The sequence below is a fragment of the Lolium rigidum genome, chromosome 6, assembly GCF_022539505.1.
Source record: "Lolium rigidum isolate FL_2022 chromosome 6, APGP_CSIRO_Lrig_0.1, whole genome shotgun sequence".
Taxonomy (NCBI): Eukaryota; Viridiplantae; Streptophyta; class Magnoliopsida; order Poales; family Poaceae; genus Lolium; species Lolium rigidum.
Genome location: NC_061513.1, coordinates 200,873,069 through 200,881,817, shown reverse-complemented (window position 1 = coordinate 200,881,817; position 8,749 = coordinate 200,873,069).

Here is an 8,749-nt window from a genome sequence, read left to right as displayed (position 1 = left end):
ATCATGCCTCCAATGAAGACCCACACAACCATAATGTGGATGCTCAAGTACTTCAACGACAAGCTCAAGAGGCGGAGCAAGCACGTGTTCAACTTGAATAAGAGAGGCTACAACAAGAAAACCGTGAAGCTCAATTCCTAGAGGAACAACAACGTCTTCGTCATGATCAAGATCTTCTTCGAGCACGTGAGCAAGAACGTCTTCGCCATGAGCAAGCGACACGTCATCAACAAGGACAACCTCGTCCATCTCAAGTGGTCAATGCTCAAAGGCACCCACAACATGACGCCGAACAAGAAGTGAATCAAGAACGCCAAATCATCAATATTGATGCTCCTCAAGATGATGGCGCAAGAAGAAACAACATGGACAATAGAAGACACAACCCTTTCAATCATCAAGCTCGTCAAGCACCTCATGCTCATCAAGGTGAAGCAAGTCACCACAATGAAGACGAAGCACCAAGTGAAGCTAGTATAATGCCACACCCTTGGCAACCACATGGAAGGCGTCCTCCTCCTCCAAACCGTCGCAATGAAAATGACAATCATCATCAACAACCTCGCAACCATAATGAGGATCAAGAGGATGCAATACCAATACATCAACGCAATGACCGTAATGAGGAAGAAATCTTTGGGAGGCTAAAGTTCACCATGCCCAAGTTCCAAGGAGAAGAAGACCCCGATGCATACTTGTCTTGGGTACTCAAGGTTGAAAAGATATTCCGCATCCAAAACTTCTCCAAAGCAAAGAAGGTGGCCATGGCATCACTTCACTTTGAGGGATATGAAAATGTTGGTGGTAAGAAGTAAATAAGAATTGTGCTAAAGAAGTCTTAGAGCCCACTGACACATGGGAAGAGATGCAAGAAGTCATGCACACCCGCTTTGTGCCCACCCACCACAAACATGACCTCTTCAACAAGCTCACTAAACTCAACCAAAGCTTCAAGTCCGTTGAGGAGTATTACAAGGAGATGCACATGACCATGATGAGTGTGAATGTGGATGAGCGAGAAGAGCAAACAATGGCAAGATTATTGAATGGATTGAACATTCCCGTCAAGAGGATAGTGGAATTCTTGCCTTACACCAACACGGTTGAGTTACTTCATCAAGCCACAAGGGTCGAGCGCCAAGTGCGAGAACACTTAGCAAGTGCAAAGTCCAAGAACATGTTCGCCACAAGACATGCAACGAATGCTTCCTCAAGCATCAAAAATACCAGTGCTATTGCCTCCAAGGATCCTCCCAAGCAAACAAGAAGTGCCATCAAGATAACAAGCTTCAAGGCGGAGCAATCAACTATGTCCTCCGAAGCTTCCACCGGATCTAGTAACATCACTTGCTTCAAGTGTGGCGCCCAAGGACATAAATCCTTTGAATGCAAGAACAGAAGAGTTATGATAACTCGAGATGATGGAGATGTGGAGTACTTAAGTGAAGGTGAATATGAACCCTTAGTGAAAGCCGCAACCAATCTTGAAGATGATGCCTTGGAAGACCAAGAACAAATCATAAGTGTGCATGATGCAAGCCCATCACTTGTGGTGCCCAAAGTCTTGACAACCCATGCAATCCCCAATGAAGACCAAAGATGCAACATCTTCCAAACACGAGCCAGAATCAATGGCAAGTCCATCAAGGTCATCATCGATGGAGTTAGTTGCCACAACCTTGCAAGCACCAAACTATGTTCCAAGCTCAACCTTCCGCTCCGGAAACATCACCATCCTTACCATGTGCAATGGCTAAGTGACAACGGAAATCTGAAGATCCAACACGCCGTCAAAATTTACTTCAAGATTGTGGTGACACATCATACCACTGCATGGTGTAGTACGCACGTCGTTGACATAACACAAGTGAAACACCGTTCCACTTATATTACATCCCTCGGAGTGGTACAACAGAAACATATGCGAGTCCAAGGTATGTCTATAGAAGTATACACGAACTGTTTACATAAGATCAACACAGCCTCCTACTTTACAGTGAGGTAAAACTTCAAATAAAGCTCCAGAAGAACGACTCATAGTCTATCTTATTGCTATCAATATCTCTAGAGATACTAGGCTTGCTATAGAATTCTAGCTACTTAGGTGCTCGGATTAGGGAAAAGTTCCCTTCTATTACTAGTCTAAGTTTCCACTCTAACTGATGCAGAAGTTGACTCCATTGACTTCTTTGATTGGATTCTTCATCTTGTTGCAGTTGACTGCTTTGTCTTCGGGTTCCACGGTAGTTTCTCCTTCGGTGCCTTGATCTAAGAAAATGGTTCAAATGGGAAGGAATGAGTACGAGCGTACTCAGCAAGTTCATATTAGGAAATAGGTGTATCATGCACTAGCTACAGCCACAGACCAGAAAGTCATTGGCAAATGCAAGTTTTCGTAAACTTTTCTTCAAAAGGTTTATTTTATTCTAAAAACTATGCCTGCCAGTCTTCACAGGTTGAATAGAACTTCACAGAGTTCCTTTCCTGCCGCGTTCGTAGTTCCCTTCCCGGAACAAGGAGTGACAGCCACAATTTGATACACTCTACAGAGGTGTGTTACTTTTCCCATAAGAGAACTTATCCTTGTTGCCAACCGGGCTGCAGGCTCCGTCCACACTTCCTTGGTGTGAGGCCAGGTATAATAACCAGGCCAATCACTGCCTTCTCCGCGACCCTGCATACCCACCCTATTGTCCATCCGTACATCCCCGGTAGACTTCTCCCGATCATACGGCTTTACCCCCGATATACTATGGACAATCCATCAGAGACGGTAGAGCCTCTCATCCACACATATCGAGATTTTAAAGGATTTCCCAACCTACTGTTGTGTTATCCCAACACCCAGCCAGACCCTATCAAGTCCGTTGATATGCAAGAGGGAAAAGATACAACTAACTTCCCCAGAGCCATTATAGATCTTATGGTCAAGGCGATATGTACGGCGCTAGAATCACTAGACGGCATTGGTGATTATTCCTAGATGAGTATTACCCTTGCAATGAAACCTCCACCAATCAACACATACCATGGTTCCATTGCCCACCACATAGTCATATTCATAATTGTAAAATAATAGTTTGCTTTTCAATGAAATTGTGATAAGTATAGTACTTTGCATATAGTTTGATAAAAATAATCAAATGACATGAGCAAGCGATGAACTTGCCTTTCTTGACTGCAAGATTATGCAGGCAAAAGCTTGGATACGTGATAACTCCAAATTCTGAAATACCATCATCGTCCGGTAAGGACAATATAATGTTGAAAGAACTGGAAAAGATGCTATGATGCATAGTATGAGATGCAATCGCCCCGATCGTAACTTAACCCTGATGATTTAGGATTGGGTGAGTTGTAAAGATTTCTTTAGAGTGTGTTGCACTTTTAGGATGATTCTCAAACAAGGTCCTTATTAGGGTTGGTTGTATTAGCATCATAAACAATGATATAATGCATCATAATAAGCATACACATAAAGGAATTGTAGTTGAATAATATGTAAAGAACAGTTGTCAATTTTAAGTTCTATGGTGCATGGTTGATGATTACATATATTATACTTCAAAAGAATAACTTTTGAAGAACATGTTGATTAAGAAATAATAAGTATTTCAAATAAGAACTATGGGTTCTAGGGGTTGATTGACATTTGTACTTCAAAAGAATAACTTTTGAAGAACATGTTTGTTAAAGAACAAGAATTAATACAAGTAGGAGCTAAGTGCTATTAGGGTTTACTATTGGATTCAATTAGTTCATTATTAGGGACTAGTTGGTGCTTAAGTAGAATGGGTCTATATGTAGCAAGTATTGGCGGGTTTATTACTATGGTGGATCATAGTTATCATATCAAAGGATGTCATCAAGATGGTGCCATGAGTTAGGGTTTACTATAACTATTAGGGTTTGCTATATTTTCCTATTTGTTTCACTAAGTAATCAATAATGTGTTGCTAAGATAGATGGTTTATTATTTCTTAAATGGGGTTTAGTTGAATAGGAGCATGTGATTTGAATTGCTATTCAAAATTGGTATTATGGTTAATCACCATGGTTTCTATTAAGTTATGGGGCTAAGGTTGATGATATGCAATTAACAAGTCAATTATAGTTCACCATTAGGTTCAATTAAGTCTGCTAATAGGTATTATGGTTGATTCAATGAGGTTATATTCAAGAATGGTGATCAATGGTGCTAATATGTGATTAACAGGTTAGGGTTTGCCCCTAAGTGGCACTAGTGGATCCTATAGGGATTATTCAGAAATAAGACATGAAATAATGATTTCATGTGAATTGTCCTAGTTTTATTTTAGTAGATCACAAGCATGAGTTCGGTTATTGCTTATTAATGTTCTATAAGTAAAGGTGAAGTTCACATGATCACCTGTGATACTAGGGTTTTAGATTTGAATCTAATGTGGGATGATCACATGGAATAATGGAATCAAGGTCCTTACTTATATTAGAACTAGGGTTTTTAAATTGTGATATCATTTATAAAATGATACTTGGTAATGGAGTTGGAGTTATTAACCACTTTGAAGTGAAATTAGTAATGGACTTAACATTTTATTAATTTTTAAATGATTTAATACTTAAGATAATACTACTTAGGGTTTAAATGGAAACTAGGTTTTATAGTTGTTATTAGGTTTTAAAATAATAACTTGCTAACTAAAAATGTTTAAATAAACAATTTTTGAACTCCCAAAATAATATTAGCTGAATGGATCGTAGCGAACAAGAGGGGGGGGGGGTGAATGGACGCTACGTCAAGTTTTAGCCTTTTTCAGTTTTAGCGGTGCGGAAGGTAAAGGTGATTGCTTTAGCGGTGTTGGTGTTATACAATGATCCTAGACAAGTGCAACAAGCAAAGGAACAAGCAAGATAGTAAGAGTAAGGAGCGGGACAACCGGATGGTGTGGAGACGAGGCGAGGTTTGTTTCCCACAGTTCCTCTCACAAAAGAGAGTACGTCTGCATTGAGGAGGTGCTAGCCTCACACAAGAGGCTAGGCGGCCACACCACGAAGGAAGGCCTCACCTTCTTCCTCGAGAGAGCTCCACAAAGGGGCTCTTCCTTCTCCATTATGGCACCGGTCAAGGCGGTAGTTCCTTCACAAGGTTGGGGCGAGCTCCACACCACAAGGAGGCTCCCAACAACCTATGGAGCTAGCACAACACCAAGATAGCCTCCATAGGTGCACTTTCTCCAAGATCCCACCATAGGAACCCTAACACCAAGATCCACTAAGGACTAGCAAGTATTGGTGAAATCTCTCTTGGTAGAACTATAGATCGGGGCCTCCTCCACCACTCCTCAAATTTTGGAAGATTGGTTGGATGGTTGGGGAGATCCTCAAGGTTTAAGCTCAGCAACAATGGAGGAGAGAGAGAGAGAGGAGAGATAAAATTGTGTTGGCGAAGAAGGGCCCTTTAAATAGGCCCTCCGAAATCCAACCGTTATCTGCAGTTTTTTGCCTAAGCGGTACTACCGCTCTGGATTCGAAATCCCACAGAACTTATCCACGTGGACACATAGCAGTACTACCGCTCGCGGTACCGCTCGAGGTACCGCAATGGGCTCCAAATCTTACTGGATCCCAAGCGGTACCAAAGCGGTACCAGAGCGGTACGGCCGTAACTCTGTTACGGTACTTAAGCGGTACCTCGGGCGGTACTACCGCTCTCAAGCGGTACTACCTCTCAAGGTACCGTAAAGGTACCGTAACCTGTTCTGTGGGACAAATCCAGCACAGAACTCCTGAGCGGTACCATAGGGCGGTACTAGTAGGGGTAGCGGTACTACCGCTACTAGTACTGGTAGTACCGGCATGACAAAAACTGCTTTCTCCTCTTTTCCTCTCCAACCATGTTACCTCGCGATACACGCACAAAACCAGAAAACCTATAAGCTACGCTTCAGTCCTCCGATCTTGACGTGTCCAGCGAGGTCACCGTGCACTTGCAAATCTAACAAGAATACTCAATGCACACGGTGAGATTGTTCAAGTGTTGTCATCAAACACACAAAACCTGGGGTTTAGACTTTGCTCTTTCAATCTCCCCCTTTTTGGGGTTTGATGACAACACAAGAATTTGCAATGACATATGATATTATGATAAGATATTTAGATTTGCAAAATCTCGACGGAGCTCCCCCTAGACATGTTCATATTTTGAATATGTATTTGAATACAAATGCACACATCCTAGAGGCATAACTCCCCCTAGATTTTACAAACCAAGCACATATGCAACAAGGATACTTGACATGTTCAAATAGCATATGCACAATATGGAGGCAACACAAGATCATGCAAGGAGTTTTGGGTGAAGTTATCATACCTTTGCCTTGAGAATACCCAAACTCACCGTAAGGTGCCTCCACAGAGTTGATGTAGCCACAAGAATAGATAAACAACGAGGGCTACAACAACGAAAGTCCCCATGCAAAAACCCATCCGAATAGGAACTTCTCCCCCTTTGGCATCGGAACACCAAAAAGGAGGGTAAGGAAACTACAAGGATGGTAAGAGAGAACACATAACCAAGCTTGCAAAAACCAAAAGGAAAAAAAATCTTGAATGAGACTCTCCAAAAACATGGAGAAAAAAGATAACAAAGAAGAAGGACAAAAGAAAGTCACAAAGAAACACGAAGAATCGAATAACTCCTCAAGGAGGAGGTTGGTGGCCGAAGCCACCGTGTAAGAGTATAGTAGTGTGATGTCGCGTAGATTTATCTAGGACTCACGACTACAACTCAACATGAAGCTCATTAGTCACTTGTTTGACAAATACCATATGTTTTGGATTTCTTTATGCATTATGGGGGGAGGGATAGCTCAATAAGTTTAAACCGCACTCCACCTATGTTCATGCGTGCCTTTCATCTAGATATATAGTTTGAGAGTGGTATGTGCGCACGACGGTCAAGCAAAGTTCGATGGATCAATGATATTTAGTTCATGCCTCAACTCAATGAAACGCTTCTCGTCCAAGGGCTTCGTGAAGATGTCCGCCAATTGCTCCTTGGTACCAATGAAGGATAGAACAATATCTCCGCGAGCAATGTGACCCCGGATGAAGTGGTTCCTTATCTCAATGTGCTTCGTCTTGCCATGAAGAACTGGATTGTAGGCGATCTTGATTGCGCTCTCATTGTCACACAAAAGAGGCACCTTGCTATACTCGAGTCCATAATCCCGCAAGGTTTGCCTCATCCACAAGATTTGAGCACAACTACTTGCCGCTGCAACATACTCGGCTTCCGCGGTGGAGACGGAGACACAATTTTGCTTCTTCGAGGACCAACACACCAAGGATCTTCCAAGAAAATGACAAGCTCCGGATGTAGACTTCCTATCAACCTTGTCGCTCGCCCAATCGGAATCGGTGAGGCCAACCAAAGCAAAGTCAGTGTCCCTTGGGTACCATAGTCCGAAGTGTGGGGTATCAACTAAATATCGAAAGATCCTTTTGACCGCCACAATGTGGCTTTTCTTTGGGCTTGCTTGAAACCGTGCACACATACCAACGCTTAACATTATATCCTGGCGAGAGGCACAAAGGTAAAGAAGCAAACCTATCATCGAACGGTAGAGCTTGGGATCCACCGCCTTGCCGGTCTCGTCAAGGGAGAGTTGACACTTGAGATGCATCGGAGTTCCAATGCCCTTGTCGTCCTTCATGTCGAAGCGCTTGAGCCTGTCTTGGAGGTACTTTGCTTGATTGATGAAGGTGCCTTGTCGAATTTGCTTGATCTTGAACCCAAGGAAGTACTTGAGTTCACCCATCATTGACATCTCAAACGGATGGACTCAAGCCTTGCAACGGGTGCAAAGGTTTCACCAAAGTCCACGCCTTCAACTTGAGAATAGCCTTGTGCCACCAATCTTGCTTTGTTGTGGATGACGATGCCATGTTCGTCTTGCTTGTTCTTGAAGACCCATTTGGTGCCGATAACATTGCGGCAATGATCGGGTCGCTTCATGAGAGTCCACACATCATTCCTCTTGAAGTTGTTGAGTTCATCTTGCATTGCAATCAACCAATCGGGATCTTCAAGCGCATCATTAACCTCGAGTGGTTCCACCATAGAGACAAAGGCGTGGTGCTCACAAAAGTTTGCTAGTTGCCTCCGGGTGGTTACTTTGCTCTTTAGATCACCAATGACATTACGCAAAGAATGGGACTTGAGGCGCAAGTGTCTTGTAGTAGGATCTTCACGGCGAGTATCGGCTATACGAGTAGATTCTTGTGGGTCCTCTTGGCTTTCATCACGGTTTAGGTCCTCGCCTTGACCTTCATTGTTGTTGAAAGGTGCATCATCATCATCATCATCATCATGAGAGCCGGATGACTCGGGTGTACTAGGAATGGGATTGTCCATAAAGATCATCCCGAGCCATTTGGTGAAGAACTTGATGCTTGGCCTTGGTCACTTGATGTTGGTTGTTGAGGTAGATGAGGTTGTGGTAGATGTTGTTCTTGAGCTTGTTGTGGTGAGCTTGCACTTGATTGTTGTTGTAGTTGTTGAGGTTGAACTTGAGGTTGTTGTAGAGGTTGGCTTGCACTTGTATGATCAACGAAAGAAGCTTGGTCTTGTGGTGTAGATGGCTCCACTTGGGTTGAACTTGGTCCTTCCCTGGTACTCATAGAAGGTAGCTCTTGAGGTCGGCGAATGCCAACACCCATCCTTCCTATGGAATCCGGGGGAATTGCATCTCCTTTATCACAAGAA